Genomic DNA, 11,108 nt, shown 5'->3' on the forward strand with positions numbered 1-11,108 from the left:
CAATATATAAAAACAGAACATTTATTATTTAATTATAAAATATCAAAATACACACACAAATATAAATATTTATGTGTGTATTTTGATAAACGAAAAAGCGAGGCTAAAGCCTTGTACCTAATTTGACTATGCAGAGTTTTGTACAAAATCAAAAATCATTTCAAGAGGAAAAAGTACAAAAAGCTGGCCTAAAAAGATACGTTTGTGTGAATCTGTAGTAGCAAAGGACGTCTCTTCTCATTAAAAAAATTTAGTTGATTTTATTCTGACTCTGATGATACAGCAAAAGGATCAGCTGCATTTTAGAAAGATTTCATGCATGATGATGATGACATCTAAGAGGAAGTGATTGCAGTGGAAGAAAATGGAAAAGGTAGAACACATTGAACTGGTTAAGTCCCTGGTGATGATGAGGAGCCAGGTTGCAAATGAAAATGGAAGATGTTAAAGCCACAAATAGAGAAGGAATTGACTTTGGTATCAAAGGCACATTTTAAGGTACAGCTGCCATGGCACAGTAGACATGATTGACATGTGAAGTGACACTGGCCACATCAGAGAACAGTGCTGACACGTGTTACTTCTGACACATTTGTCAGAACTTCAAATGACTCATAACAAACAGCTTTAGATGATGGGCAGTTGCATTGCACCACAGAATGCCTGTTGCAATGTATTGGTTTAGTCGTTTTCCTGCAATTGATGATGACCACAGCTTGATGTTCCTACAGCATGTTTAAATTCAAAATTTGAAGACAAATCAAGCATTGAAACACAAGTGTCACAGAAGGATATTGCAATTTGTGGAAAATGAGTCTAGAACTCACCAAGAGTGAAAATAGGTCAACTTTCAGATAAACAGAAACAGCTTTACAACACTGTTGCTCACTTGGATACCATCAGTTGGTCATTTTTATCTTCTTTGGAGAAAAATGACTACAAGCAGAATAGTAGTTAAAATCCCAGCAAGCAGATTTCAAAACAGAGAACTGAAAAAACGTAATTTGCCTAGAGAAGTACGAGATGGCTGCACGCCATATGAGATGGAAAGCAGGAGGAGTCAAAACATGATTCTCTAGACACCACCATGTCATGATTGCAGTCCTCAAAGAAAAAGCAGGAAGTGAGAAACAAACTTCTAAACTTCCAGATAAAAGAGCCCTTTAGACAATCCTACAGACCACCCATTCCTGTTCTTGAGGTGGAATACACTCATACCGTAATCCTGCCTCCACTGCCTTGAGTGAAAGAAAAACCCAGAATGTGTTGATCGATCACATCAAGAATCACTATGCCGCAGACTCCGTTCAGCGGTGCACTACCGTTGCCAAAGTGCCTTCATAGTAACCCTGCAGAGCCTCTTCCTGCTCAGGAGTCTCTTCAATAAAAGTACAACTTAATTCATTAGCTCAGTCTCAGCAACTGTTGAGTCTGCTGTGTCTCCAACTTTACACCCAACATCAAATGCTGATCCAGATGTGATGTAAGCAACATCTTCCACCAGTGAACCTGATGAAACATCAACACCATTTGCTACAGCTGCAACTTTATGCTCACCACTAAAACAGTCTACTTAAACTGAAACAAAGGCAATATAAGAAATTGCAGTGTCGGGTGATGAACCCAACATCCCTAACAAACCAGACAACTCTGATCAACAATCTCTTGGAGAGACACAAGAAAAATCTGCTTCTTACCAGTTACTGGGGCTGTAAAAGACATATCCGCCCATCATGGTCCTACATTTGGATCTTTTCTGCTACTTTGCAGTTCCTTTTATAGCTCATCATGTTAGTTATTATTTTGTTGATGGTGCATGAGCACTATCTTTCTGAAAATTTAACACCGGCTTCTGTGGGTCAGAAATTGCAACCACTTTCTTCTTCTCATAGAGCCAGAAGGGATTATCATGCTGTTAATATGCCCTTTATTAGATTGTGGTCTTTTGCAAAAGGTGACTTATCAGATTCTAGGTACTACTGAAATCATTCAAATTCCTTGTGTTCTAAGAATTTCAGTGGATACCAAATCATACACTTCATTAGACAATTGAGATCCTTATGTCAATGCCAGCAACTATAAAGAAATGTTCTGCCTTCATCACTGTGGACATCATTATATTCATCGATCAACAACTAAAAGAGGAGTAAATATTTATATACAATACGACCTTTCCAGAACGCAGCTAATAATATAGTCCTAAGTCTTATCAAACCTGACTTGTGTCTTTTTATATTGAAAAGAGATCTGACTCTTCTGCATTGTATTATTTGCAGGAATCTGAAAAGTTCTAAAACATGTTTTGGTTACTTGCCACAAAGGTTTTATTTGTAAGAATGTATAGAAATGTTTCAGAACAAGGTTATTCTTATTGGCAAGAAACTGTTGAGGAGAAACGCGCTCACAAAGCACATAAGCCTTGGATAAATTTCGGGACAATAATCACTCCAGGTAGAACTACTGTCTACAGATCTGGAACAGCTTGACCAGCACACTCTCCTCATATTAGCAATCAAACTAAAATCCATATAATTTGTGAAGGGATGATGTGTCTAGCCTTGCTATCATGTACTATTGTAAATTCATACATAACACTTTTGGCCCTCGCTAACACAGGCTGCATAATAATTCCATGTTCTGCTTGTTCCTCTTTCACTCACAAAGGACAGAACCGCTATAGGTCATGTCTATCACCCACTGCTATGCCAGTCCACAGGAGCAAGTCACTCATCTCCAAATGAACAGGCATTGAATGACTGAATAGATCTGTCATATGTCGCTGGCTACTGGATGTTTCTAATTTATTCTACCACTACATACTATTACCAATTTGTGACCTCTCATATTGATAGTCATGTATTGTGGGATGGTTGAAACTAGGGCTGGGCGGAAATGGCATAAGGCCTCTACGTGGAATTATGGAAAAAATGTGTGGAAAACAAGTGCACGTCCTGAGGGTCCATGTGCCGAGTTGATGCCGGACACGGACGCAGTTACGACTCACGGTAAGAGTTGAGTGGACGAGCCTTGAACGAGTGATCGCAGCTATACACACAAGTGCTCGAGGGTAAAGGTATGCCCATGGTGGGCAATATCCCGAATTGTTTTTAATAGACAAAGCAGTGGTGCAGGGTGGAATGACAATACCCCACGCCCTGAAGAAATTGCCGTGAGTTTATCCTAAGGCAATGAAACATGTCGGCATTTTAAATATGAGCAGTCACACAGCATAGAATAAAAATCGTAAGCCAGTGTGATCTAGCTCAAACTTGTATATAACTGTGGGGCTTAACGTGGTGCACGGATCACTGCACAGCTTCTTTCTTACCACACACCCTAGCACTTTGCCTTTTTGGGTCATTACCCATTTATTTTCTTATACACATTTTTTCTTTGGAGTATTGGTAGCTGATGATGAGATCTTGAGGTAGCAGGCGAGTACCTTCCTGCTTTACCCTCCCCGGTGTTGCTACCGTGAGGCACCTTCACTCCTTTTCTACACTTTTTTCACCACTTTTTTTCACCACATTTGGGTGGCAGAGACACAAGTCTTCAGTCATAAAGATAGCCTACTTGTCTTACCTCGTATGAAAAATTCTTGGCTTTTCTTTTCTTTTATTGGTGAGTCATACCCATAAGCAGCATAGATGATGTAATCACTTGCTCTACAGACTGTATAAAATATATGACAACTGCAATGGATGTATGAATTGTGTGCTCACTGTGTGAACAGGTCCTTTATTGTATACAGGTCCATGTGCCCGGGACAGGAGTCCCTCGTGCCCGGGCAGGCTCCCCGATCTCCCTGGCCTGGCTGGGTTGAGACGCAGGGACCGGCCCCGGGGCCTGGGTTTCGGTCAGGGCCTGGGGTGTGGGAGCCCCCGTCCTGCAGCCTGCCAAGTGTCCATCTGCTCGGGACAAGGGTCCCTGGTGCAGAGCCTCGGAGCCCTGCAAGGGCAGGCGGCAGCCCTACCGCTAAGGCTTGACTCGGGGTGGGCAGATGGGCGTCCTTTCGGTCCCGGCCAACTGGTCGCACCTTTCCCCTTGGCCATCTGGTTGCGTGTGCAATGCTTTCCAATGGGGCGACCAGATGGCTGGGCGGCCCTGGAAGTCCAAATGGGGGCTCATTTGCCTTCCGGATCCCAGCCAGGGCTCCAGGAGGCCAGGCACATTCGGGCCCAGGGTCCCCTGAGTCTCGCGGTGCGCACAGGTTCCCAGAAAGAGGGGTAGCTTTCCTATGGATTACTAGGTATGGCAAAGGACCAAGGCATGGCAAAGTGCCCGGGATGGGCTCCATGGGTCCCGGGTAGTCCTCCGGGTGTCCAAGCCCAAGAGCTCCGGCGGTCCTCCCCGTGCCTGAGGCCCAGCCGGGGTCCCCGGGAAGCAGAGCCCCTGACCCCTGCGTGGGCAGACGGGAGCCCTACCGCGAAGGATCGGGGCGGGCCGATGGGAGTCCTTTCGGTCCCGGCCATCTGGTCGCACCTTTCCCCTCGGCCATCTGGTCATACGCAATGCTTTCCAATGGGGCGACCAGATGGCCAGGCTGCCCTGGAAGTCCCGATGGGGGCTCATTTGCCTCCCAGACCGCAGTCAGGGCTCCAGGAGGTCGAGCGCGTTCGCGCCAGGAGTCCCCTGAGTCTAGGGGTGCGCATGGGTTCCCAGAAAGAGGGGTAGCTTTCCTCCGGATTAGTAGGGGCAGGGTATGCCGGAACACCCCTCCCGGGCTGGCGGTTCTTTGCCGGGGACCAGATGGGCTATGCCCGGACAACACCTCCCCTCCATCTGGGGGCTCCCTCCTCCGGCCCATGGCGTGGCAAAGTGCCTGGGACAGGCTCCATGAGTCCTAGGCAGTCCTCCCCCTGGCGTCCCGGCCCGAAAGCTCTGGCAGTCCTCCCCGTGCCTGAGGCCCAGCCAAGGTCCCCGAGCCCTCGGGAAGCAGAGCCCCTGAGCCCTGCGTGGCAGGCAGGAGCCCTACCGCGTAGGCTCGGGCGGGCAGATGGGAGTCCTTTCGGTCCCGGCCATCTGGTCGCACCTTTTCCCTCAGCCATCTGGTCGCACGCAATGCTTTCCACTGGGGTGACCAGAAGGCTGTGCTGCCCTGGAAGTCCCGATGGGGGCTCATTTGCCTCCCAGACCCCAGCCAGGGCTCCAGGAGGTCGAGCACGTTCACGCCAGGAGTCCCCCGAGTCTAGCGGTGCGCATGGGTTCCCAGAAAGAGAGGTAGCTTTCCTCCGAATTAATAGGGGCAGGGTATGCCGGAACACCCCTCCCGGGCTGGCGGTTCTTTGCCGGGGACCAGATGGGCTATGCCCGGACAACACCTCCCCTCCATCCGGGGGCTCCCTCCTCCGGCCCACGGCGTGGCAAAGTGCCTGGGACAGGCTCCATGGGTCCTGGGCAGTCCTCCCCCTGGCGTCCAGGCCCGAAAGCTCCGGCGGTTCTCCCCGTGCCTTAGGCCCAACCGGGGTCCCCGAGCCCCCGGGAAGCCGAGCCCCCAAGCCCTGCGTGGGCAGGCGGGAGCTATACCACCTAGGCTCGGGGCGGGCAGATGGGAGTCCTTTCGGTCCCGGCCATCTGGTCGCACCTTTCCCCTCGGCCATCTGGTCGCACGCAATGCTTTCCACTGGGGTGACCAGATGGCTGGGCTGCCCTGGAAGTCCAAATGGGGGCTCATTTGCCTCCTGGACCCCAGCCAGGGCTCCAGGAGGTCGGGCACATTCGCACCAGGGGTCCCCTGAGTCTAGCAGTGCGCACGGGTTCCCAGAAAGAGGGGTAGCTTTCCTCCGGATTAGATGAGCCCCCCTCCATTCGGGGGCTCACTCCTCCGGCCCACAGCATGGCAAAGTGCCCAGGACAGGCCCCATGGGTCCTGGGTAGTCCTCCCCTGGGCGTCCGGGCCCGAGAGCTCCGACGGTCCTCCCTGTGCCTGAGGCCCAGCCGGGGTCCCCGAGTCCCCGGGAAGCAGAGCCCCCGAGCCCTGCGTGGGCAGGCGGGAGCCTCACCGCAAAGGCTTGGGGTGGGTAGATGGGAGTCCTTTCGGTCCCGGCCATCTGGCTGCACCTTTCCCCTCGGCCATCTGGTTGCACGCAATGCTTTCCAATGGGGCGACCAGATGGCCAGGCTGCCCTGGAAGCCCTGAGGGGGGCTCATTTGCCTCCCGCACCCAGCCAGGACCCCAGGAGGTCGGGCACATTCGCGCAGGGGTCCCCTGAGTCTAGCTGTGTGCACGGGTTCCCAGAAAGAGGGGTAGCTTTCCTCCGGATTAGTAGGGGCAGGGTATGCCAGAACACCCCTCCTGGGCTGGCGGTTCATTGCCGGGGACCAGATGGGCTATGCCCGGACAACACCTCCCCTCCGTCCGGGGGCTCCCTCCTCCGGCCCACGGAGTGGCAAAGTGCCCGGGACGGGTTCCATGGGTCCCAGGCAGTCCTCCCTCGGGTGTCCGGGCCTGAGAGCTCCGGTGGTCCTCCCCATGCCTAAGGCCCAGCCGGGGTCCCAGAGCCCCCGTGAAGCGGAGCCCCCGAGCCCTGTGTGGGCAGGCAGGAGCCCTGCGGCAAAGGCTCTGGGCAGTCAGATGGGTGTCCTTTCAGTCCCGGCCATCTGGTCGCACCTTTCCCCTCGGCCATCTGGTCACACGCAATGCTTTCCAATGGGGGACCAGATGGCCGGGCCACCCTGGAAGTCCCGATGAGGACTCATTTGCCCCTCCGATCCAAACCAGGGCTCCAGGAGGTCGGGCGCATCCGCGCCTAGGATCCCCTCAGTCTCGCAGTGTGCACAGGTTACCAGAAAGGAGGGTAGCCTTCCTCCAGATTACTAGGGACAGGGTACTCTAGGACCCCTCTCAGCCTAGCGGTCCTCAGACGGCAGCTGGGCAGGCCATGATGCCGCCCCAGTCCTGGGTCCGTCCCCAGGCCTGCCGCGTGGCAGGCTGCCCTGGATGGGGTCCGGCGGTCCTGGGGAGCCTCCCCTTGCTTGGCATGGTCTAGGGGCCCCGGGGAGGGCGGCCTCCCCACCCCAGGCTCAGTCCTCGGTCCTGCTGTGTGGCAGGGTGCCCGAACGAGGTCCCGAGGTCCCGAGGGCCCGGGGGAAGGCTTCCCCTTTGCTTCTGGGCCCGGGAACCCCAGCTGAGTCCAGAGGCCCCACCGGGCCCCGGCTCAGGTGCGCCAGCCTGGGCCCCATCACCCTGCCTGCTGTCCCGCCAAAGGCCCAGGACGGGGGTTTCGTCGTGCCCGGGGAGCCTCCCCTTGCTCGGCTGGGTTCAGGGGCTCCCTACGGCCCCAGGGAGGGTGGCCTCCCCACCCCGGGCTCCGTCCTTGGTCCTGCCACATGGCAGGGTGCCCAGGATGGGGTCAGGCAGGCCCAGTGAGGCTTCCCCTGCGGCTATGGGAGCCCTGGCTGGGTCCAGGGGCCCTGGGTTGGGTGCTCTGGCCCTGGGCCCCATCCCCCGGCCTGACACTCTGCCAAAGGCCTGGGACAGGGTTCCGTAGTGCCTGGGGAGCCTCCCCGTGCTTGGCTGGGTTCAGGAGCTCAGGCCGGGGCCCCTGAGGGCCCTGGGGAGGGCGGCCTCCCCACCCTGGGCTCTGTCCTCAGTCCCACTACATGGCAGGGTGCCTGGGATGGTGTCTGGCGGGCCCGGGGAGGCTTCCCCTGCGCCTCCGGGCCTGGGAGCCCCGGCTGGGTCCAGGGGCCCCGCCGGGCCCCGGGTCAGGTGCTCTGGCCCCCATCCCCTGGCCTGCCGGCCCACCAAAGGCCCGGGACTGGTTTCTGTCGTGCCCGGGGAGCCTCCCCCTGCTCGGCTGGGTTCATCGGCTCCTAGGGGCCCCGGGGAGGGCGGCCTACCCACCCCGGGCTCTGTCCTCGGTCCTGCCGTGTGGCAGGGTGCCCAGGACGGGGTCTGGCGGGCCTGGGGAGGCTTCCCTTGCCCCGCCCCAGGCCCAGTCCCCCGGCCTGCTGCTCGGCCAAGGGCCCAGGACGGGGGTCCATCTGTCCTGTGCAGGCCTCCCCTGCTTGTCAAAGTGTCCGCGGGCTCCAGGTCGGAGGGCCTGTGGGGTCCCCCTCGCAGCCTCCATGGCTGGGGCCCAGGGCCTCCGGCCCCCCCATGGCCAGGCACCCGCTCAGTATTTCGTTGCAAAAACAACAATTGATGGACAGAATGCAGAACAATGTCATACATTCACCCCAGTACAGAGATCTGGGCCTAAATCCATCGTTTTTTTGCTCTCCATGCCATTCCAGTTTGAACCCAGCCATATGCAAATCAGTCTTGACCCTGTGCCTCATGGGAACAGTCCAGCCCGAACTGCCAAGCCAGGTCCTCCCTGGACTGGAAACAAGCATCCTAGGACCGGTTTCAGGGTTTCACCCCTCTTCAGCCAGGATAGTTTGATTCCAGTGGCATGGAGAGCACGGGACTCACGTCTGAGCATACCCGTCCCACTCGGGGTGACAAATGCAAAAACAACAATTGATGGACAGAATGCAGAACAATGTCATACATTCACCCCAGTACAGAGATCTGGGCCTAAATCCATCGTTTTTTTGCTCACCATGCCATTGCAGTTTGAACCCAGCCATATGCAAATCAGTCTTGACCCCGTGCCTCATGGGAACAGTCCAGCCCGAACTGCCAAGCCAGGTCCTCCCTGGACTGGAAACAAGCATCCTAGGACCGGTTTCAGGGTTTCACCCCTCTTCAGCCAGGATAGCTTGATTCCAGTGGCATGGAGAGCAAGGGACTCACGTCTGAGCATACCCGTCCCACTCGGGGTGACAAATGCAAAAACAACAATTGATGGACAGAATGCAGAACAATGTCATACATTCACCCCAGTACAGAGATCTGGGCCTAAATCCATCGTTTTTTTGCTCACCATGCCATTCCAGTTTGAACCCAGCCATATGCAAATCAGTCTTGACCCTGTGCCTCATGGGAACAGTCCAGCCCGAACTGCCAAGCCAGGTCCTCCCTGGACTGGAAACAAGCATCCTAGGACCGGTTTCAGGGTTTCACCCCTCTTCAGCCAGGATAGCTTGATTCCAGTGTCATGTAGCGCACGGGACTCACGTCTGAGCATACCCGTCCCACTCGGGGTGACAAATGCAAAAACAACAATTGATGGACAGAATGCAGAACAATGTCATACATTGACCCCAGTACAGAGATCTGGGCCTAAATCCATCGTTTTTTTGCTCACCATGCCATTCCAGTTTGAACCCAGCCATATGCAAATCAGTCTTGACCCTGTGCCTCATGGGAACAGTCCAGCCCGAACTGCCAAGCCAGGTCCTCCCTGGACTGGAAACAAGCATCCTAGGACCGGTTTCAGGGTTTCACCCCTCTTCAGCCAGGATAGCTTGATTCCAGTGGCATGGAGAGCACGGGACTCACGTCTGAGCATACCCGTCCCACTCGGGGTGACAAATGCAAAAACAATTGATGGACAGAATGCAGAACAATGTCATACATTCACCCCAGTACAGAGATCTGGGCCTAAATCCATGGTTTTTTTGCTCACCATGCCATTCCAGTTTGAACCCAGCCATATGCAAATCAGTCTTGACCCTGTGCCTCATGGGAACAGTCCAGCCCGAACTGCCAAGCCAGGTCCTCCCTGGACTGGAAACAAGCATCCTAGGACCGGTTTCAGGGTTTCACCCCTCTTCAGCCAGGATAGCTTGATTCCAGTGGCATGGAGAGCACGGGACTCACGTCTTAGCATACCCGTCCCACTCGGGGTGACAAATGCAAAAACAACAATTGATGGACAGAATGTAGAACAATGTCATACATTCACCCCAGTACAGAGATCTGGGCCTAAAGCCATCGTTTTTTTGCTCACCATGCCATTCCAGTTTGAACCCAGCCATATGCAAATCAGTCTTGACCCTGTGCCTCATGGGAACAGTCCAGCCCGAACTGCCAAGCCAGGTCCTCCTTCGTATTTTGTTGGGGCACAGAGCGACCAGATGGCTTCCCTTTCAAGTCCGGCCATCTGGTCGCACCTTTCCCCTCGGCCATCTGGTCGCACCTATCCCCTCGGCCATCTGGTCGCACGCAATGCTTTTCAATGGCGCGACCAGATGGCCGGGCTTCCATGGAAGTCCCGATGAGGGCTCATTTGCCTCCCTGATCCCAGCGAGGGCTCCAGGAGGTTGGGCACATTCTCGCCTTGGGTCCCCTCTGTCACCTCGTGTGCACGGATTACAAGAAAGAGGGGTCATTTTCCTCCGGATTAATAGGGAGAGGGTCAGTCAGACCTCCGTGAGGTCTGGTGAGGCCAAAACAGGGGAAGGCAGAACCCGGGCCTGCCCGCCGGGGCACCCAGTGGCCCGGGTCTGCTCCTGCCTCTCAGCCCCTTCCTGATGGGCCTTTCCTTTGAGCCTGCTCGCCCCGGGAGCAGGCAGGGATGTGAAGCCGCCATCCCCCCGCGCAGGGCCTGCCCTGGCCGTACTCTGATCGATTGGGCACTCTCGGTCCATTTAGGGATGGACTGCTTGGCCAGCCTCGGCTGTTGTTTCAAGCAAGGAGCTTCCTCCCCGCATGGACCATCTGACTCGAGGGCCTGCCACCTGGCGGGAGGCCCTTCACCCTGCCCAGCAGAGCAAAGGCCCAGTGGCCCCGGCAGCTTGTGCCCCCCAGTGGTCTGACCCAAGCGGAAGGGGTCGGGTGGTGCCAGGCCCTCGGATGCTGCTGCCCATCAGGTTTGTAGGCCCGTGCACCACGCTGTCACCCCTCTCCGCCCAGCACATTTCCACTGCAGCTCGCAACGACCGTTCAGAGGGGTGCCGCCGCTGCCAGGTTCCTGCACCCCTGCGTCTCCCTCAGGCTGCGCCTCGGCCCGCCTCTCCCTTTCGGGGGAGACGGCTGGGCCTACCAGTGCCCATGTGACCTCACCTCTCCACCCTTCCAGCGAGCCCTCCCACCCAGGCGGGTGGGCTCCTTCCCCCAGCAGGCTCCCGAGAGGGAGGGGTGCGCGAAGGTTGTCCGGTCAGGGAGATGGGCACGCTGCCCCCCAAACCCATCCCGTCAGCAGGTGCAGCTACTTAGTTGATCCTGCCAGTGGCATATGCTTGTCTCAAAGATTAAGCCATCCACGTGTAAGTAC

General features: G+C 55.4%; 1 pseudogene; it reads left to right on the plus strand.

Moving 5' to 3' along the window:
* The first annotated feature begins 11,043 nt into the window (after positions 1–11,043).
* Positions 11,044–11,108, plus strand: part of LOC146870919 (18S ribosomal RNA) — a 2,242-nt pseudogene continuing 2,177 nt past the window's right edge.

The sequence above is a fragment of the Triturus cristatus genome, chromosome 1_1 (genome assembly GCF_964204655.1).
Source record: "Triturus cristatus chromosome 1_1, aTriCri1.1, whole genome shotgun sequence".
In the NCBI taxonomy this organism is placed as follows: Eukaryota; Metazoa; Chordata; class Amphibia; order Caudata; family Salamandridae; genus Triturus; species Triturus cristatus.